At 36.7% G+C, this 23,586-nt stretch overlaps 1 protein-coding gene across 2 annotated transcripts in view; it reads right to left on the reverse strand.

Moving 5' to 3' along the window:
• The window catches only part of PDE1A (phosphodiesterase 1A), a 183,837-nt gene that overhangs the window by 155,386 nt on the left and 4,865 nt on the right, over positions 1–23,586 (reverse strand). Inside the window, exon 1 of one of the 2 annotated variants that reach the window (XM_083842825.1) lies at positions 1,479–1,511. The exons of the other annotated variant lie outside the window; for it this stretch is intronic. The gene's annotated coding sequence lies outside the window, so the exon portion shown is untranslated. Of the gene's footprint in view, positions 1–1,478; positions 1,512–23,586 lie in introns of those variants that run through there. 2 annotated transcript variants of the gene reach the window in all.

A 23,586-nucleotide genomic window follows, 5' to 3' on the forward strand; every position in this document is an offset into this window, starting at 1 on the left:
GAGTTATAAACCAATTTGAGATGCATCTGTTACACATTGATTTCAGGTGGATAATTAAATAGTACATTTCATTTACTTCTCTGTTTTTAATGCATACACGGTTTTAAACTGGTGTTATTTCACTGACTTTCAGAAACTTATTCCTGACTCAGACCAATAATAGTCAGTCCCACGTTCTTCACTAGCAATGTCCAAAAAACAGTCATTGGATGAGCAACATCTCTTATAATTTTCAAAGAGCACCATTAGACAACAGTGAAGAGATTAAAAAAAAAAAAAACACACACCATAATTGTTTGTTTCAGAAACTGCAAAGCATTTATTTGGTTAAAGGCAATAGTATTTTTGAAACTTCACTGAGGAACCACTTAGAAGCTTCCAAACTTTCCACTCCTGTTGTGCATGGAGTCCTACTAAAGTTTGCAAGAAAAAGTATAAATATCCCTCCAAAGAATAACTGATGAGAACTCTCACACTGATCTGGGCTCTTCCTTGCCTCGTAACTTCCAGACCTCTGAAGCAATGCAAAGAACAGAAGTATTTATAGAAACCACATAAACCTCCAAGGACAGAGGGAATTTTAAGGGCCAATTTTTTCTCATAAAGTATTCCCTACTCTTGTCGTCCAATTTTACAACGAAAAAAAAAATAGTGCATGTAAGCTGTTCCCTCCCCCTCACAAGAAAATATGTAGTTGAAAATACACTGTTTTGATTTACTGGAGAGAACTATTATCAGCAGGTAGTATCCTTCTGGGAAGAACAAGCTGCCCAAACAATACCACTGTGAGTGGAGATACACCTGTTGATTTCACTGGAACTCCGCAAAGAAAAACAGGAACAGCTTCACTCCTTGTGGGCCCACGCTGCTAAAACAACAGGAATTCCTACAGCAGAAACACCTGGCAAGGCTTAGCCAAAGGACAGATAAAGTAGCCTCCTCGCTGAAGGCTTATACTGATACAGCAAACCACCAGAGATGACATTGGAGGATAAAATCTTGTCTTCAAAAATGAAAGAAGCAGAAGGAAACACATAAAAAGGGATAGATATGGCATTAAAAAAACAAGGAGGTAGCCCAAGCAAATGTTCTGCACACCCCTAAAGAGAGAGAAACCAACCATTAAATTAAAATAATAATAGTAATAAATAATAATAAATACAATATTTTTTTTAAAGATACGCTGCTATCTTGGAAATGTAAACAAAGAAACTCTCATGGAGGCACTGGGAAAGGAAAGGCTTTCATCCCTTCAGCTCCTGTGGGCAAGCCTCAGAGAAGGCAGCAGCAGAGCCCCATGCATCTCCTCCCCTGCAGGAGAGTAGGCAGCAGCTGAGCCGAAGCAGCATTAGCTCCCCACAGATGCACCAGCTGATGTGGGGCAGAAAGGGCAGGAACTTGCTGCTGGAGTAGAGGGCAACCAGAAATTACAGTCCATAAGCAACAACAGGGGGACCAGGGAAGGAATTGCAGCTGACCTGACTTGCTCAGAAATACACCTGTGCCCTTCTTGTACAAAGCGGTGTAAAGGTGATCTAGAATACTAAACAAGAAGCAGTTATTTTAAGGAAATCAGAACAATGAGAAAGGTTGCACCTGAGATGATAAATTATCTCAGATAGATTTTCTCTGGCCTTTTCCTTTTCTTGTTCTGTTTGCCTGCTTCTGCCCTGGCTAACCCTGTATTTGTGCTACAGTCCCCTCATGAACGGAGTTCCTAGCTTGCTTGAGATGCCCATCTGTGTTCATTATTAACCAGTAAGAAGCATAGTAAAGCAAAAAGCAGTATCTACTCTTATTAAAGTTCAAGGACTTGATTTAAAAACACAGGTCTCCAGCAATCTTGCAATAGCAAAATACCAATGTTACAGCAATGCTGGATTTTCAGACTCTCCATAGAATACATTAATAACATTATCAGCCTTATGTAACTGATGGACAGCAACTTGAGAGACTTACACACACAGCCTACACAGTGCATTGGCATTGACTCAGTTAAGTAGATAAAAGAGCTGGGATTGGTACAGGTTGATAACTGTTAACAGTAATTAGATGACCTAAAAAGGAGAATCAGCAAGGAGTATTTTCCCTTTAATATTTTTATTTTAGTATGTTTTCCTACGTCTGATTTACTCTATTTGGGGTTTCTCCATGTAATCACTAATGTACATATGTTCAATCTTGTATCTTGCAACTAGCAAGCTTTAAGTATAGCAAAGAGAAGAATTATCTTCCATTTGCTTGCTATGTGCATGTTATCCCATACTAGTTAAGAACTTTGAGTCAGATTTATCAAAGCTTTTAGGCAATTAAAAATGAAAGCAAATACCTATGAAAGCTTGCAATCAAATTAGCTGATAAACCCTCAAGGTACAAACAGATACCTATTTGCAAATCTAGGTATGACATATTAAGACCTTGTCACATCTGTTCATTCAATACTGCCCCTTACTAGAGGTCACCAGCTCCAAAATTCTGTCATTACTGTGTGAGCAGTCACAGAGAGGTTCAGCACCAAGTGAACTTGGGTTAATTACAGCAGATGTCTCAAATCTGCATTAATGTCATCTACGACCTCACAGCAGTCAACAGAATGCCCAGGTACCTTAGGTAGGCACACCTTTTATAAAGTTTGCTTTGAATATGGCCTTTTATTCCATTTACTTTAAAGAATCATTCATTTACTGAGCCAAATAGTAAATATTCTGGGAGATGGAAAAAAATATATAATAATTGCAGAGATGAGAGGTATGCTACATATAATCCAAACAAAAAGAACTACAAAGGATAAAGGTCTTGTATCACCGGGAGCAAGAAATAGAAAAATAAAACAAAGGCTATTTTTAATAAGTGGACTTGGAAAGAGTTTGAGAAGATCCCACTGAAAAGTGCTGGAAACAAAGAAAGATAGTTGGCAATCCAGAGGAAATCAAATGTTCAGTGGAAAGTGTGCTACAAGTCAATGAATGAAATGAAGCAGGAGAGTTTTGCAAGGCAAAGCGATAAAAAGGATGGCCTTGACCTGCTTTGTAAGGTAGATGCTCAGTTCGCAGTTACATGCAACATCTTCAGGCATGTGGGAACTGATCAGCAGAAATTTACTAGTAAAGTTAAGCTGAAAAATAACAGGAATCAAATGGGATGCCTGAGTGAAACTGAATGGAAAGTACAGAATAGTTCTGAGGTCTTCCTTGCTATGATTCCATTATAACTTTTCAGTAGTTCATTGTAATTCTTTAGAAAGAAAGTGAGAGGCTGTGGTTACTTTGTTCAAAATGTGGTTATAGAAAACCACTGAAGGCCAGATTAAAGTTTCTCAACATAGAAACTATAGCAATTGCGTGTAGCTCATACAGTGATGGGCAATCAGCACAACCTAAGAAAATAGAGGTTATTGTTTTTCTAGGGCTTTGTGGCTTTTAACTGCTTTTTTTACAAAGAATTGGCAAACTGTTTTTTAATAGCAATGGCTGAAGTCAAGGTACATTCATGTACATGAGGAACATTCATGAAACAAAAATCAACCTTTAGGAATTCCTCAAGAAGCAGTTTGGCTGCAAAACTAATATGCTGATTTTTGGAGAAGAAAAAAAAAACATTCTGGAACTGGCAGTGCTGATGAATTAAGACACAGGAATTAAATTGCAACAGAGAATCAGAAGGATAATGGTGTTCTCCATAATAACATGAGATTGCTACTTTTAAATGGCAAAAAGGGCAAGACTGCCCACCACCATAGTGTAGAGCAAACAGCTGTAGAATAAACACTAATGTCCTGAGTTAGATGTGCTCCTATCAGAGCACACTGTTTTATCACACTTCCTACATTTTTGATTTCTTCTTTAGGAGTATTCATGAAGCCATTATAACTCTGATAACCATGCATGGAAGAGGTAATGGTAAGGTAGAAGTCACTTCAATACAAAAGCTGTGGTTGACTGTGGAAAATGAACTGCCAAGTTATTGGTATGGGCATACAGCTGGAGAAAGAGAGAAAAGAATAAAAGGCAAAAGGAAGAAGGCAAACCAGATTTGACAAAGCATCTTCAAGTTTATCCCACAGAACTAAATCAGAGGCAAAGAAAATAACTAGTCCATGGTGCAGTAAGTGTGTAGACAAATACAGCATGGAGTGAAGTTGTCTTAGCTAACTACTATCTAAAGAGGTTATTTCAAGCATCCATTTTGAACAACTCAACAACGAAAATAAGAAAATTGTTCCCTTCAGCTATATATTACTTCCACAAGGACCATAGCAACAAGAAAATGTCTCTTGATATTTATAAAAGACTATAACGGAACAGATGCCAGCAGAGAAGAAAAACCTCTCTTTATCTCAAAGTACAAATGCAACATAGGGATTCTACTGTTAACAGAGCTGCATTATTAAGTGTGGAACTATACATTACAGAAGACCAAAAGTATAAATTAATTCAAAAAGGACTAGGTAACACATCCAGTGCAAGTCCAACGAGTGTTGTTTAACAAAATGGTTCAGATGCAACCTCCAGCTTAAGATGTCTACAAGCTGTGGAATATCATAAGGTAAAAAAGCATAGTACAGAAGGATTACTTTATATACAGTCTTTTTGTTATATTCCTTTTCTAAGTATTTTCTCCTGACCATCATCGGGAACAGAATACTAAGTGAGAGAAGTATGGTATTTCTTATGTCTTTATTCAAAGACATAAGTAATACATAAGCAATACATATTTGTAATACATATGTATACATATAATACTGTAATATTACATAATAATGTAATAATGTAATACATATAATAATACATAAGTAATACATATTTGTATTTTATTCAATACAAAAATGGTTCTTGTGATGTAGAAAAATATTTTTGAATAATTTTAAAGTTAAAAAAATGTATCTGTAGAATCAGTAGTTTTATTCCTTGATTTATTAAGAAGGAATTTTTCATAAAACCTTTGCAAAATGCCATTTGCTTCAATTAGCAAGAGATGGAGTCATTGGTACTGTATACACATGGTACAAAAATAAATATATAAAGAGTACCTAGCAAAGAGCCAAGAACATATTCCCTACATCCTTCAACTTGACCTGGATAATATGTTTTATAGTAAAAAACCTACAACAGATATGTAAGATACCTAAGAAAATGAACAAATTCAACCTTAATTTTCACAGCTTCTAGTTTCAAAGAATTCCATCTGTATAAAATTAATAATCTCTAAAAGTCAGTATGAAAGAGAATTGAATATTATTAAGTACATGACATGACAGTGTTGGGGTATGCACAATATTATCCGATTCAAAATTAGTCTGTTCAGAACCTCTGCACTTCAGGGACTTGCTACATTACTTGAAATCCTTGCTGAATTCAGAAGGGTCTTTTGTTAACATATTGTGCATTTTAACCTTAATTCCAGCAAGATGGAATCCAGCTTTTGGCTTATAAACATCTTAAAAGATGATTGGAGTATTCAACTGATGGTAAAAACTGGCAGCACATTTAAAACTTAGTTCAACTGTCTAGCATGCAACAAGATTAATGAGAAGAGCAAACCTCTGCTGACAGTCAGATGTTTAGTATCACTTAACTGTGTTTAATATCACTGGAACAGGCAAGTTCAACCAAAGTGTAAAGGTAAAGTTTAGGGAAGTTTTAAAGTTGTGCTGGCAAAACATACCTCTGTCAAGTTTTTCATATCAACCCATGATTTGGAATAAATGTCCTTGAATATATTTTCCAAACAAAATATAAGAGAAATATGTTAATTCAAATCAAAGCCATAACTAACATAATGAGTTTTAAAATAAAGTGTTTCTTTCTTAAATATTGGACTTCTTTAGAATGACAGATTCTAAAAGTATAAATTAATTATCTACTTTATTAATTCATATTTTATCGACCTTTGAACAATTGGATATTAAACATCTGTAGAAAGACTGCCTGTTAGTGGGGGCCAGTAAAGCTACTCACATTTACAGGTTGAAACCTGAGGCCAGGGGATCGACTGAACAATGCTGAATTGCAAAGGCATTACTGGTGGACCAGTACATTAGCAACAAGTATATACATCCTACAGAAGATGTAAAATCAAAAGAGCTTTGTATATATGTAGGAATAGCTGTAGCTCCTCCACAACTGTCTGTTTTCACTGAAATGTCTTTGCACCTGGTGTTATCCTACAGCCACAGGTAGGGCTGCAGGTGGGGTGGGAACTGTAAGCCACCGCTGCACCTCTTGTCTTACCCACTGCCTTCATATAGCTACTAACACCCATGACTGTACTTTGATATGGCTGGTGAAGTCGTACTTGTGATAGAGATTTACTAAAAGGAGTGTAAAAGAGTAAGCCCTATAAAGCTGAGCTCATCAGGATCCTCTTTGGGCTGCCTTATTTTGCTTCCCTTTGCTCGTTTATTTATCATTAGAATTTAAGTTGCCACTTCCTTGAATGTGCTTCCTGCTGGTATTAATCTCCACCAGTGTTATTTCTGAGCATTTTTACCACATGTAAACAGTTGTGAACCTCTTACCAATAAGAAAGAAAAAAAAAAAAAAAGCCTGGAAGTTAATTCAAATGGAACCTGTGTCAAGCTGTGGCAGCTGCAGGAGTGAACTCACCCTGCTGCTGCATTCAAAAATGTAAAAATATATTTAATAAAACAGTGAGGCAGTTGTCCTTGAATTAGAACACAGACTGAGCATAAACCAAACATGGATTTATCAGCTTACAGATGGGAAAAGAGCTGAAAAATTTCTGCTTGATCTGACAGCTACCTTAGCAGGTTAGAGTTTCCCTGCTCCTTATTAAGTCCCTGAAGTCTAATTGCCACAAAAAATAAATAAAATAAAATAAAATAAAATAAAATAAAATAAAATAAAAAGTGCAAATTTCAGATTATAAGCAAGAAAATGCAAAATACAGGAAGTGTTTAGGAAACCTCAGGTGAACTCTTCTATCCAGTTTTAGGCACCAAACTTTATTACTGTGTGCGTGCAAATTTCAGTAAGTCCAGATGTGGATAAGAATAAAGAATTGCATGAGTATAGATGAATGTAAGTAAAGAATAAAGTTAGCATAAAGAAATGATACAGTAACTGTATTGAGTAGTTTGGCGAGATATAATACTTTTATATATATATTGTATGTCAATACTAAAATACAAACCAAAAATAATCAATGTTTCTCAATATTTAATTGGGTGGCAGAAACAGTAATCAGATTAATTTGCAACAAGCACCAAGCAACAAGTTTAGGCTAGAAGTAAAGAAGCACTCCCCAGCTATGAAAAACACTGGAGCTGAATACCCAGGCTGACAATGGAATCTTTCTCTCTAAAGCTTGAGAAGAGAACAGACAAAAATGTGAAATCAGAAATGTAGATGGTCCCTTGTATCTTCCTTACTTCCATTTTTTAAGCTTGATTTTTAAAATACGTGTTTCAATTAGCTTGGGTTGAGATATTCAAAAATACCCTATAAAAACAGAAGAGAGTGGAGGATCCCACAGAGAAGCAACAGGAAAGCACATTATAAGCTCACGAATGCTCAGCTACTTGCAGGAGAATTCTTAAGACTGGTAAAATCAAATTTTCTGTTCTGTTAATGGAATGCAGTCATTTTCTTATAAAGAGAGAGGGTGTCCTCAAAATATCCATGCTATCAATTCTAGAAACTCTTCAGCAACAAATAGCAGTCTGTACTTCACTCAAAATGAAAATATTTCTGTTTCTGACTATTCAGAAAATATCTGTGGATAGCACTGAGTATAAATGCATGCTTTTTGATCTGAAAAGTGTATTGCTTCATCCAGCCAGATGCAGTGCTGCACACAGATTAGCACACCAGTTTGACTAATTCCACATCACTTTCAAGAGCAATAGTATTGTTGAAGTGTATCTTTACAAAAGACATTTTTTTATTTTAATGCTTAGAGTAATATATAATTGTAAGAAAGAACCCAACTTGTTTCTGAATTGTTCATGTTTAATTGTTCTTTAAAAAATAATAAGAATAAAAAAAAACTTGTCCCTGATTTCCAGCTGCTTTAGCTTCAGCTTCCAATAATAGCATCTTTTTTCCATTTTCCTTCTTTGCCTTACACATCCTCTCTGCAGCACACTGCTAACTCTTGTTCATACCTACAGATCATTTTCCAATCACGTTATTTTTTTGATAAACCAAAAAAAAAAAAAAAGGAGTTCTTAAATCTCTCACAAAATGGTACATTTGCCACTCTTACATGACCAAAATAATTTTCAGTGTTTGTTAAAGTATCTCCATTCTCCAATCAGCCTGAGCACCCCAGCTGAGCTCTCAAACAGTTCTATTTTCTGTGGTGCCACAGCTGTTTTCTGGGAAGTAACTTAAATGGTCATCAGAAAGAAGAAATTCATGCAAAAAGGGGGAGGGGGTGTTGGGTTTTTATACCTATTGGTTAGCCAAAGTATCATATGTTTGATAGCTTCCAACACTGATGGGCTCATCCATCAGATTATGTATGTGACTTTTAATAAAAGATAAGTAAAAGCTGGACAATAAGCCTTTTCTGATTTAAAAGCAATAGCCTGAGTGGACATGTAAGAAATAAAATAAAATTAAAATAAAATAAAATAAAATAAAATAAAATAAAATAAAATAAAATAAAATAAAATAAAATAAAATAAAATAAAATAAAATAAATAAAAAACAGCAAAACTTTGGTGAGCCCATACTCATTTTAACAAACCTGTAAACTGAGGTGTTCTGCTTTGGGATTTTGCTCGAGAAAGTGACCGTATAACTCAGACAGTTCCTCTGTGTGGATAAGACCTGATTCAGATCCCACTGAGGTCTTCCTGCCTGGAGAACTTTTCTTTGTGTGGCTGCTGCCTATGTCAGCACCGATGCAAATGGTGAAGTGCATCTGCAAAGCCAGAGGCCACCCAGTGGCACAATCCTTTGCATGGGCTGGGGCAGGAATTTTACACAACAGGAAATATTTCCTGTGATCCTATTTTTAAGTAAAGATATTACATTTTGACATACAAAAACAGAAAGAAAATGCACCGGTTATTAATCTGACACTTTTAATAAAAACATGATTTGAGCTGTAACTCTAAAATTGTTGCACATTTACACTAAATGGTCATGACTCAAGATGGACCTGAAGAACAAGCCAGAATATTACTGTGACTACTCAAATGCTTGATACAGCCTTAATAATATCTTCCTTCCATTCAATAAAACAGCCCCTTGTCTGCAATATCAGGGCTATCAAGACCTTTGATTTGATTATTGCGGGCCAATATCCTATCTGCAGAAACAGCCAATGTTACATAGCTAGGGAACAAATTAACTAAGCATAAAATGAGCCTTCTCCAGCACCTTCCCAAACAAGGGACTTTTTGAGCCAGGAATTGCATTTGATAGCACATCTCCTGGCTCTGGCTAGATTCTTTCCATATGAATTCCCTTAAAGCTTTCTTGAAATCATTTATTCATTACTTTCTACAACATCCTGGGGCAATTTTGCTCTACACTTCAGTAACACATTACAGAAAATACATTGTCATGTGTATGTTTTAAGTGTAACACATGCTATACATGCTATCCCTAAATTCTTCCATTAGAAGAACATTAGATAATTATTTCCTGTTCACATTCTCCATCCCACTCACAGTTTCATGCTATTCATACAAAAATTAATATGTGAGAATGACGCGGATTTACAGAATAGCATATCATTTTTGGGTTGTTGTCGGTTCTCCTCCTAAGAATCACAAATGTTTCCCATGCCTTTTCACAGTTGCTGAGCCCTTAGCTGACATTTGTCAGACAACACCTGGAGAATGATGTCCAAGTTTGGGTTCTTTGGAACACGAAAAACATTGACATACTTACATAAATCCAGCAAAGTACCACCAGGGCTCTGGAGCACATGATGTATGAGGAGAGGCCGAGAGAACTGAGCCAGTTCAGCCTGGAGAAAAGAAGTCTTAAGGGAGACCTTATTGTTGCTTACAGCTCCCCAGTCAAAGGAAACAGACAGAGGTGGAGCTAGACTCTTCTCAGAGGTGCACATCGACAGAAAGGAGGCAAAAAGAAGAAATGAAGAATTATGGTGTTAGGGGGAAAATGAGAAATTCCAATATTTTGAAAAGAATTCTCACCATGAGGGTGGTTGAAAGCTGGAAGTGGGGCTGTGGAAGCTCCATCCTAGGAGGAGTTCCAGGCTGGACTAGACAAGCCCCCAAGTACCTTGATCCAGGCTTTGACTGCTTGACCTGCAGTGGTCCCTATCAACTAAAACTGGGGTTCTGGGAGTCTAAGATGGAGCAAAGCAGTGCCACTGTGGATAAAGCTGCATTGGCAAAAGCTGTGCTCTGCACTGCTGCAAGCTGGCACTTTGTATTTCCAATTACTTAAAAGTTCTTTTAAAGTACTTGAAATCTGCACACTTCACATTCTCTTCAATAGCAGGATATAGACTATATAATTTACCTACAGGATTCATTGCTGCAGGATGCCATTGATTCAATTATAACATTAAGATATAAATAATAATGACAGCTGCTATTAATGTAACATCAGATAAAAATAAAAAGGCTAGCAATTTTCAGGCTTCAGCTCATAAGCATATCACCGGGTGGAACAAAAGCAGAGTTATCTTGTTACAACAAAACAAAATTCTGGCCAGTCATATCTAATACACAATTCTTTCAGAGACAGAAAATTGAATTATTTAAGCATTTTCCTATGTCTTATATACTGTTTTCAGTACTAAATATTTGAAGAATCATTTTGTATATTGATTTCTGAAGATAAGTACTAGACAATCCTCACATCAGTAATTATTTCTCTGCTTTCCTTTCACTTGTTCCTTCAAAATATAAAAGCACAATTATGACAGCATGCAAAAGACAGATAAAATATTGAATGTCTTGCTACTTACAAATTATTGTTCAAACATATGCATCTATGAAATCCACGTTTTTGTATGCAAAGGCACTACAAAATACATTTAAAATGTAATGTTCAATAACCCAAAATATAATGGTCTATTCAGTTCAAACAAAGGCTAAAACATTAAAAGGCCAAAGTCTGGAAGAATTATCTGCTTTGTTTTAAAAACACATTTAAAATGAAGAGACCTTAGCAAATTTAATCTGCTATAGCTGACATCATTCCTGGGCATTGATTCAAATTCCAAATTTAATTTCAGTGAAGCCTTAGTAAAAGTAATGCCTTCTGCAGATTCAGAGCCATCTGACTGACATTATCTACTGATGACAATAAAAAGTAACTTAACCAAATACGGTTTCTGTAAACAGTTCTTAACATTAAGGATAGATGAAATGTATGTTAAACTGGCTTGGTACAAGATTCTGGGTCACTGGATGTTGTTTACTATTGTCATGGTTTATGCACTTCAAAGAAGCATCAGTACAGATTTGAGTTCTTCCGAATGCATTTTTTTCTTTTAGCTAGACATATGCTTTGTGTCACAATTTGATGACTTTTGATATATTGATATGGTGAAAATGTACTTCCTACTGTACAGAAAGGTATGGCTTGGTGAGCAAAGCACAGAACAGAGCAAGGGAAAATCCAGGCTGGGGAGAACCTCTGGCATGGCGTACCTCTGTGACACTTAGCATGGTTTTACATTTGTGACAATGGTAAAAGGGAGATGAAAAGTCTTTTTATTTACTTGACGTTTTATGGTAGATATCAAAGTGTACTTAGTTCATCCTCGTTATTGACTTTGCAAAATTGGCAGGAAATTGCATGAGTTGAACCTTTCTTGGGAAATTTTTAGATTACAACTTTGCTCAGACAATTTATCTGAAAGTACATTTGGCAGAGCGCTCTACAATCTCACAAAAGACCACATTGGAATTTTCTGGGGACTGACAGAGCTCCAAGTGTGTATATTTGCTTATGCAAAAATATTGCTTGCACAAAAAAAAAAAAAAAAAAAAAAAAAGCTGATTTTTATCCAAATCAATTGAAAGGTGTTCATTAATCCTCACTCATGCACATTTGTACAGGTCCTAGGATTTCTATTTCTAAACATATCTGAGCATACTTTTCAGTTACAATGAAACATCCACATATTCTATATTACTTTTTAAATGGAATAATAGCTTTTTGAAATAAACCCATAAAGGTGCCATCAGATATAAAAACCCTTCGTTCCTTTAGTTCCTCAACTCCTTCCCTCATAGGAGCAAGTGTTAAACAAATAAGAATAGCCCAAAGAAACACCTAAAGAGAGAATCGCAATCCAGGAGCTTTATCTGGAAATGTTTTCCTATGCATTAGACCAGAAGTCTAGAGACAATGAAAAAATATTTTTCTGCTTGACTCGGAACGTCAGGTTATTCAGCATGGCCATGGCTTTCAGGCTGATTGCTGAAAAAAAGCAGTGCTCTTCAGAGAAATATCTGCTTCTGTGTGTTCCTGTAATTTTACTTTCCTAATCAATAAAAATCTTCAAATTAAATTCCTGTTTGTAAGAACATCACAGTTGACTGTACATTACCAAATGGTATTTTAGAAAAAATCTGTGAAAGATGCAATAATAGATACACTCCTTTTGTTGATTGTGGATATGCCTGAAAACTTTTGTGCTAACAAAGTCGTTGAACTTAGTTAAAATGAGTACTGGGAAGGCAAACATGGTTGTTCCTTGTTTTAACAGAATAAGTGTCATCTCTCAACACTGTTTCACACAATTACTAGCAGATAAAAACAATTCTTCCCACATTACAACTACTTCCTAAACTAGCTGGAACTTTTATTTTGATAAAAAGTTTATTCCCCATTACCCATCTTCAGTCTCTGTTCATAACTTCCTAATAAAGAAAAGGGTAGAAATTTTCTTTAGCTATGACCCTTGTCAACAGCAGTAATGACATGGGTTTGTTTGTTTGTTTTAAGAAAGAAGCAGAAGAAACAGCAGAAGAAGACAGGACATAGATGTTTAGATTTCCTAGGGAGATCATGAAGGTTAGAAAGCTCCTGATGATAGCTCAGATTCAGCTACAAATGCAGGCTTGATCTGCTTGTTCTGAATTATTTAAACTGGACTATAGCCTTTGCTGAAAGCAAATAAAGCCCAGAAAGTCCAAATTATTTTTTCAAATAACAAAGCTGAACCACATCAGGTATAGAAACAACTGATCTGCTTTAAAAGCTGCAGACTGGAAGTTGTAAGGATTTTAAAAGACAATAACACCCACCTTGTACAAGCTTGCCAAATACGGTTTTCTTGGCAGAAGGAAGCGTGCAAGGCAGTGTTTTGTTACTTAATGAAATCCAGGGGCAGAGCCAAAGGGCCCCGATAGTAGGCCATAAATGGGCACGTTCACCAGGGCCATTGCAGTTCACTTTACCCCCACCCGTAATTCAGAGCCTGCTTGTACACTGCTAAGGCACAGCAGGCGTAAAGGACGTGAATTTAGTAAAGTACATCCTTTTAAGCCCTTTTCTAATGCACTTTCGTATCACTCATTGTAGGGCAAAGTTTATTATCTTAATCTGTGTCATTATGAGTCTGAGATATTCGGTATCCAACAAAGCTCGGTCAAATGTAAAAGATTATAGCATGTGATAAAAGGGCTGTATTTCTGGCACAAAATAATGCAGAAGAGCAGAAATGATGGCCAGCTTTCACTATGTAGCCCTACACATTAAATTAACACCAGACCAAGGCACCAAGAGCTGCACAAACAAAATTACTCTTGGCACTGGCATTAAGTTTTCAATAACTGTGGCCTTGTTAAGTAAAAAAAGTACTTTGTTCTGTTGAATTGTTTTAGTTCAGAATTTCTGATTATTCTTATTCTCCACATGTTTTTAATAGCTAGTATCTTGTGGGTTAAACAAAATATTTTCTCTGAAAATGTTTAAATTATACAATATCACAAGCTTCTCATAATCTATCCATATTTTCTGAAGTAGTTTTTTTTCAATTTGTGTAAAATCTCAGCCATATGGATGAAGACAGCAGCTTAAGAAAGATCTTTTGCAATGCAACAAAAGCAATGGGAGAAAAGCTCTGCAAGGTTTACGTTCAACAGACTTACTGCAGATTCAGTGTAAGTACAAATAAACGTAATCCAAAATCAGTACAAATCCATGACATCCCAATGGATGCCACAAAATATTTATAGGCATGCTGAAGAGCTCAAATTGAAAAGAAACAACAGAAAAATAAATTGTCAATGGCAAAGAAAACAAACAGGAGACAAAACCAAAATACTCATCACTCTGATCACAGTAATGCAGAGATAATTTTTGCCCATAATCTGTTCACTGCTAGCCAGTACATAAATTGCCTTCAAAATCCTAGAAATAACATGGAGTTTAAGTCAAAAAAGAATTCCCCAATGAAGAATTTATGGTCTTTAAATAGTTTCTAACCAGACTTGGCATTTTCTTTAAAAGCTAAGAACATGCATCAAGAATAATAATGATGAACTTACAAGACTGACAGTCATTTTAGAGAAATTAAATCTTTGCATTTTATCCTCCTATTCCTTTCATTTTTGTCCTTCTCATATATGTACATTTAGTGCTTAATTATATAGAAAACATAGTTATTTGGTCCCAAGCCAAGAATCCATTTGCAGAACAAAAGCGTAAACAGGAGAAAAAAATTGAAAAACAATATTTTGGATTTTTAATTAACTGATAAAACATCTTGTAAATTTGCATTAATTACACACTGAATTTCAGAAAAGCAAAGAACGAAAGCTGTAACTATGGGCCTAGTTCATCGAAGTATTTAAGTGAATGATTTGAAATCCCTGAATATCCATGTGAAGGTGCCCAAGCAGACAAATGCCTGCTGATAGCATGAACTGCGGGCCCATAACCCAGCAGCACAGCACTGCCTGAAGTGGCTGTCTCAAGGTTGTCACCAAGAGAGCAAGAAGCAGACATGACGGTGGCAGTCATGCAGTAGCACCGCAGCAGGGCACATCATGCCAGGTGAGCTGGCCTGCCCACAGCACCTCGATGCTATGTGCAAAGGGCATCCCATGTTTCTGCCAGTTTTTCTGAAGCTATGAAGCATCTCTGTGCTAGGAGTTGCAGCAGCTGGCCTCTGCAGACAGCATAAAAAGGAAAAAAAAAAAATCCCAGTAGCATTTTAGTGATTGCTCCTTGCAATATCGTAGTAACAATGTTTCTGTCATCAATATTAATCTAACTAATATGTTGTAAAATTAGAAAATAGGAATTCTTTGGAGTTAGCTGGTCCAATTTTGGAAATGCCCTTTAAATATATTTCAATATTTACAGTAAAACAGGTCAGCCCCTTCATGTGCCACTTTATGAACATGTTTCTGCTTGGTCAGTAGCTATTCAAGGACAGCTGCAAGGATTTTGCAGGAACACTGGCACGGGTGCATAATTGCACAGTGCGTTTACATGGGACTGGTTTCTCTGTGATGTACCAGTGCCCAAAATCATCACAACTGGGACCTATACATCTGCTTTTTGTTGTTGTTTTTCTATTTAAAAAAAAAAAAAAAGACCATCTTGTTATTGTCACAAAGCATTTAAAACTGGGAAGGAACAGAGACATGAGAAAAATCCTCAAAAGAAAAGATATCAAATGAAATGTGTTGTGGGACACTCTATCCATGTTTATTTTAACTACAGAGTTGCCAGTCTTTCCTCCTTCCTCATCTGCAGTCTCATTTACATGAATGAATTGTCTTCACGTTTTCCAAATACTAATACTGCAATACAAAAGTGTCATAAACTTGGCCTTTACAACAGCAAATGCATCATATTCAAAATGTTCTTCGATGTAATATCTCCCTTATTTAGGATTCAGTGAAGACCACAGATGGAGATAACATTTGCTCACACTATTACATAGCAGACTATTTAATAGTCAATGTGTCAGAGCACTGTTCACTTCGCCTTAAAATAAGCAGATTTTAAAAGAAGTTTCAGTGGTTAAATCTGAAAGAGGTTCCTTCTTTCCCTTTAAATGCAACATGGACATCCAATGAAAGTACAGATCCTAAAAGACTTCACAGCAGTTACAACTAAATTTATAAGCATAATCATCTGTATGAGCACCCTAAAACTGTTATCTTCTTACAACCACATTACAAATACAGTGCTGAGATTTAATGAGAATAAAAATTTAATACTTTTTTATGAGTGCAAAGCGAACAAACAGGTGCACCTACCGAGTGATAACACAGTACTGTGAGAAGTGGCAGAGAAGCAAAATCAACCAAGTGCTGTTCGCTTTGTGCACAGTACATAATACTATGACTTGAACTGTCACTTACCCTGCACCCCCTTCAACAATAAATCTTCAAGGCAAAGATAAAATGAACCTCTCTTCCAAACAAATCATTATTTTTTTTTTTCTGTGAGTAAAAGTACTCAGACAACATTTAAATATTGTGCAAGAAAAACAATCTGACAAAAGCAAATAAATCCTAATATCATAAACAGCTGCACACAGCAAAATTCGAGCATGTAAGCACAAATAATAAAATACGATGTCTGAGATGCATGTCAGTATATTCCATGTTCCCTTTCCTAACTACTTGCAGGACACTCCCTGTATTGAAAATAAAGACAGAAATGGCGACTGTTGCATTTTTAAGGATATTTACGTGACACAGAACTGGTGTTCTGAAGCTTGATTACACATTAATTTTTGTATAAACACCTGTTTATTTGAATTGGTGCAAGATGCAGCCTTCTGTAAAGGCCTCTGTTTAAAAAAAAAAAAAAAAAAAGGCAATATTACAAATTGCTTACATTCATTCAGGTCATCCCAAAGAGCATACCCATAATCAGCAAATGTTTCATTTGCATATTTTTCCTATATTGTGCACAAAGGCATGTTCTGCTTGAGTCCATTCTTTTTAAGTCCATTTTCTATTGTGATGCATAGTATAGAGTTATGTTATTATTTTCAGTTGGTTTATTCTACCACATACCAATTAAAGCCACTCATACATCTCAAAGAATTTAGTCTGGTGCACAGAAACTTGGGCATGAGGAAACCTGTGGGGATTTAAGCCCATGAAGAAAACTTAAAAGAAATATATGGGATGCTTCCTGTATCCACTCATACTTGAGAAAACATGGAAGATTATTCCTCTTTATTTTTAATAACTTTCTAATATTACTAAATCAAATGATGTTGTAAATAAACTGTGATTTCATAACTGAACAGTTTGTCTCTCCATAGACACTAAGAATGCAAATGAAATTCCAAGTTTAACATCTTTTTTTCTTCTATGTTTATTTTCTTGTATTCTTCTGCCCTTGCTAAAAAGATGTTTTGAAGGAATTGCAGTTTTCCATTTCCAAATTGCAACTCAGATTTATTAACAGATTTACTAAAGGCAGCTAAATAAAACATGTCACTTAATACAGCTTATTTTGGATTATGTGAATACAAAAGGAAATATATTCAACATTCAAAGGAAGCACAGTTTCCCTTTCCTCTTAGAGCAGTACTATCAATAAAAGCAACCAAGAGCAACATTTTTTTTTAAAAAAAAAAAAGTGTACCTTTCTTGAAGTATGGCTTTTGCAGATGATTTTCAGTATGTTTTACCAGTATCACACATTATAACAACAAACTATTGTAATTCAGCTAGCTAGACAGACAGACAGACAGACAGATAGACAGACAGACAGACACACATTGAGGAACTTCTGAAAAAAATTACTTAATAGATATGATATCCTAAGAACATGCTCTGCTGATTTATTTTTTTAATAAAACTTCTTTAAAGTCACTGATCCAGAGAACTGAACTGGAAAAAAAATGGAAAATTTGAATTGCTGTGCTTCATTTTTGAAAGGAATTATGTAATTTACACACACACACAAAAAAAAAAAATCAGTATGTTGGTCATATTACCTGCTAGATTTAAAATAGTAGTCACTATTTTATTTACATTGTTGTAATTTATATACTTAGGATGTAAACTTTTCCTAGAACCTAAGTAATATTCTGGTCTCTGTCCATTGTTACAGAAGCACTTTTACCTTAACAGGAGTATTTTTAAGAGACTCCTCAAAGACTTCATCATTTTCATTTGCACATGTTATCAGTGATGCTATCTTCTCAATGAAATTGTTGTAATCATTGGCATGCTGGAAAAATGTGCTGTTGTAAGTGCACTCGCTTGAGAATCCAGAGAGGCATGGTCTTTTGTTTTTTTTTTGAAGGCTGCTCCTCTGAGCTCGCCTAACTCGCTTACACTCGCTTACATGCCTTTGCCCATTACTAAATGGAAGTGAAACATGTGCTCTGTCATAGGTTTGCTGGTGTATTATCTATTATCTTCAACCTTTCCTTGACAAGTTTCTGAAAGAGGGAGAGGGGAAATCTGGATGCCAAAATGAAAAGGGCATTTTTACAGCAATCTGGCATGTATTACATTTGGTGATTTCTTTTCTCTTAATTCTCAAATTAAGAGAATGTGAGAAATCTAAGGAGACTGCGTTAGAATTGTTCACCAAGCTTTTCCAAGTTCCTTCCTCACCCGCTGGAATCAGTCTGTGCCCCTCCAGGAAGATCCCACCGCAGAACAAACCCAGCATTGTCTGGAAGGCCCAGACACCTCTGCAGACATCGGACTTTCTAGACTGCATACAGAATAGCTTCTGACAAAGACCTGGAAATACTCCTGCAAGCTCTTATCAGATCTGGAAGTATATGGAAATAAAATGTGTTTCTCACAGAAAAGCTGTGCTGTACCATCCACTAGGAGCACTTTGCTGCTCACAGCTAGGTAAAACACAGCACAGCCCTTCACAAATGGTTTTGCAGATGATGCTGTATCACTTTGGACTGCTTCTACGTGAATGTCCAAACTCAGTTGCCTATAAGTTAAAGAGTAACACTTAACCACTAAAATATTTAATTTGTGTAAAGAATTCTTTTGACAATTAGTGAAGAGGTACAAATCCAGCTAGAACTATTACAATATGCTCAGATTCGTCACTGAGCTCTGTTTCAACATTTGTATTTCACCAATCCAATGATAACACCAGTTTTACACTGCAGTTTTAAAATATCAGAACTTTTAGGCTTTTCATGTGGTTTCAAAAAGTATTAAAACATTCCAATATCATCATGCATATTTTGGCTATTAATGTTTGGATTTTATTGCATTATATCTCAAATATATTATGCATCAAACATATCTGAAGATATATTGTAAATATTTATTGTTGACTGCCTTTTCATTTACTTTAGTTTTCTGCATTATGTCACATTTTCTTTTTCTTTCCTTTATCTCATTTTTAATTCCCCACTAACTGCTCCACTGCTTTTACGTGGTCTAACTGTAAAAACCTCTAGGTAAGCATTCCCGTTCTGGCTGCAAGATAAACCCATGGACAAGCTCCCTAGGTTGGTTGTTCCTGGAAGTATTTCACTTTCAGTAGCTTCTTTTCCCTTAGAACCCAGATCAGAGGCAAGGAGCATGAATTTTACATGGAGAACAAACCTTGCAGTCAATCTAAAAGGGACATGGCTGCAAAATGTCCCCCCATGAGCAAGGGCTGGTTTCACATGCAGTGTCAGGGCTCTGCTGCCACCAAGCTTGTTATAATTTACATTGTACTCTGGCATCTTTACTGGTCCCTGAGGAACAATTGTCCACTAAACAAAACTTTCTGCTCCTGTTACACAGAATTATCCACTGTGCTTTGGGCTCCCCTCCCACCACTGTAAAATAAACTTCCCTTTTAAATACTTCATGTCACCCAAGGCCACCTGTAACAACCAGGCCACACAATGTATGTTCTATAAAGCTCCATTCTTTTGCCTTTACCCCAAACCTTTAAAAATTACCGTTGACAGAGGATTTAAGATCTGCATCCTGTTTAATGCTGACCAAGGTAAGCTACACCAAACAAGATTTTGTTTATTCTTCCACCGAAGCCTTTCCTTCAAACAAATCAATAGGCAAGACCTTTAGCATAACTCCACATTAGAAACAGCTTACAATAAAGGATGTGAATTATAAAATAAGCTATATTAATATTACTAGCTAAATTGAATATTCCTTTCTGACATAATCTTCTTCAATAACAATACTTTGCTAAATACTTTTGCTTGACGAAACAGTGAAAGTAGTGGAATAGAAAACCCACTTGTTCCCTCAGCCCCTTCTGTGTCCTAAGGAACAATTCCCTGCCCAGAGCCATGCCGCGGGGACAGCTAAACAATTGCTGCAGCCTGCTCACGGCTCAGCTAATTCCCTCAGTAAGAGACTGCAGAAGGAGTAGATCTACAGAGCTGTGGGCATGAGGTCTCCACTGTATGTGTGTCAGAGGGATTGCCTCCACACAAGCTCTGATCTAGCCCCATGGATCAACCAGCCTTTAGCGGTCAGAAAGCACGGTGTGTGCTCCTGGAGCAAATCTTACTTTCATCCAGAAGGAACCGAGCTCGTGTGCTCAACACAAGTGTCTAATACAAATGGAAGGGTCGTAACTGAGGGTGATTATGGCCCTCCATGTCCGTCAACAATATCAGAACCAGTGAGGAAACTCAGGCACCTATTTCTATTTTTCATAGAAAGAAGAGAGGTGTTTCCTGTACTTCCTGTGACAGTGTCACACAGCAAGAGAAGCTTTGAGCAGATCAGACAGGAACCTGTAGAGGCCAATAAGCTGAGGAAATCTCTTGGGGAAAAGCTGTCTTTAAAGCTAGATTTTTTTATGCTTGGAGCTTTCCTAAAATTGTTGTTTGTTGGCCAACGCCTTCTAGCCAGGGAAATAAAATGGGAAAGAAAGCGAGAAGAATAATGGGTGCATGCTTCCTTAGCTCTACAGCAAGAAGCGAGGCAGAAGTCAGTTCCACGCAGAGGCTCTTCAAGAAAGTAAAAGCAGTGGCAAATTTGGTGCAATGCTATTTTTTATCCCCATGCAACAATTTTAATTTTTTAGAATATATCTAGGTGCAATTTGTTAACACCAAATATGATTTAACTCTTATAGTGGGACATCCCCTGAATTAGGATCTGGCAATTCACAAAAGCAGCAATTGAAAGGAAAAAAAAAAAAAAAAAAAAAAAAGATGCAATGGTTTTCATGAATGTAACTTGTGAAAACAATTTGTGACTGGAATGCAGTTAAAAAACCAACCTGTTTGTTCCTAGCCAATTTAAATCTCTCTGCTTATTCTGCATGGAGAGCTACTAAATCTCAGTCATGTCGACCTGCAGCTCCCTCACGAGGGGAGCGGAGGGGCAAGCGCTGAGCTCTGCTCTCTGGGGACAGCGACAGGACCCAAGGGAACGGCATGGAGCTGGGACAGGCGAGGGTCAGGCTGGGTGTTAGGGGAAGGTTCTGCACCCAGAGGGTGGTCGGGCACTGGGACAGGCTCCCCAGGACAGTGGTCACAGCACTGAGCCTGCTGCAGTTCGAGGAGCATTTGGACAACACTCTCAGACTCATGGTCTGATTTTTGGGTGGTCCTGTGTGGAGCCAGGAGTTGGACTCAATGACCCTTGTGGGTCCTTTCCAACTCAGGATATTCTATAGTTCTACAATTCTAAATAATTTTAAATAAAAGGGATTATCTTTTTTTGCTTTACAACGTTACAATTCTATGTGCCACTCATTGCTACATCCCTATTCACATCAGCAATGCCCTGAGATTTGCTAAGAAGACATCTGCTATCACGTTTAAGACCACCTAACCATTTTCCTTGAGCATTCCTCAGGCATAAAAGCTATTTTCCACACTTTGTTTCCATAGATACAGCTTTTTTTTTTTTTATTAATCAGAATGATAGCCTGCAAATTGCTCAGCAAATACATCATCAGCAACCAGTTAATATTCCATGCCATGTCTGTTTACACAGTGCCCCACTCTGATCATACTTAATTTTGGACAGCTAAGGCAGAGTCGGATGGCAGAATGTGACACTTTCTAAATGGAGATTTTGACATTCTGGCTCAAGACAAAAGCCTATGTCAGTTATCACTTAATAGCGTGGCTGCTGACCATACTGAGAAAAGCAAACAGCTCCTGCTTAGAAGAGGAAAAAACCTGTTAGGGAGACAAAATTAAAGCATCATTTCACCCAAGTATTTGACTAAATTGAATTTTAATCCTGGAAATATAAGCAGACAGACAAAACAGCAGAGGGAAAGGGATCTGTCATTCCATCAAGTTAAATGGAACAACTCTGGAAATACGCATGCAAAGTAAAGGCTCCAGCATCTTTTGCGGAGACAGTGATTTGGGTTTTTTCCTCTCTCTGTCTGAATAGAACAGTGAGGCAAAACAGATGGGCTAATAATTACTACTGGCCTAAATTTGCTACATTAGCTTTCCAGGACAGAAAAATTCAACCCTATAACTTCAGCATATACATTCAAGTATTTGAAAAATATGGAAGAGGTGGGAAGAATCAGAAGTACTCAGAACTCAGAGGCATTTTAAAATAAAAAGATCTTTTTAAATCACATCCAAACGTTCTCTCCTTTACCTTTTCCAACAAACCATACTGATAAAAAGGAGAATATTATCTCAGTATTTTGTGCAGCCAGTTGAAGAATAAATAGAATAAAGAACAGTTACATCCCAAGAAGAGGAAGAAAGGAAGTGTGCTGTAGAAACACAGCATAAAAAACAGCTTCTGAATTTCATTTTCTGATGTTATGGAGGTAACCGTATTTTCATGGTTTATATGTTAAGAACAGATTAGATGCCTTAAGCATTTCCGAATGGGTGAATTATGCACAGTTTAATAGCATTACATAAATACCTGAAGCACCTTAATCTGGGCATAGAAATAGTACTTATATCTTTCAATGCTAAAAATGTTTCATTGCTCAAAGTTTGGCCAATGAAGTCCTCAAAACAAAATTCAAAGTCAGGGGTTGATCTGCAGAGAAGAGAGGTCTGGGAAATGAAAATCTGTACTGACTGGGGAGACTAAAGCTCTGCCAGCCATTCCTACGGGACTACAGAGTCAGAGTTATCTCTGCATTGCATTCACACCAGAGTAGTATATGATACTCATGCTAAGTGTCCAGTTTTGAAATATTTAACAGAATGATGTGGAAATTTAAGATTCCAATATGGTCAAAGTTAGCCATGAAGAAACAGTGGTGTCACGGACAAAAAATAATTCTGTGAACTTTCTGTGCCCATCTCACATTCTATATAGCTACATTTATTGAGAGAAAGCACCAGGCTAGTGGGCCTGCAACAAAGGCATATCTCAGGTGATCCTACGCAAAATTATGCTTCATGTATGCTCGTGACAGAAATAATTTTGAGTCTCTTGATGTTGCTGAGGCTAATGCATCTGCCACGATGTTAGTCTGACAGTTGTTTTCATTTAAATTTCTCAAGCAAGTCCACCAGCAGTGGGCAGATATTACTATGGCAACTCAGCACAATTGGAGAAACTGTTCTGGAGTTGTTAGGCAACACAATGCCATCAGCTGCTGATGTTGCTTAAGCTTATTGTAGTTCATGCTGTCTGGAGCCATCTAATTAAACACACCAAAAAGGGCACTCAATTGGGAAGCTGATGTGGAAACAAGCTGTCTTTGTGATAAAAAATAAAGAAGAACAATACAGACTGCA

The sequence above is a fragment of the Anser anser genome, assembly GCF_964211835.1.
Source record: "Anser anser genome assembly, chromosome: 6".
NCBI lineage: Eukaryota > Metazoa > Chordata > Aves > Anseriformes > Anatidae > Anser > Anser anser.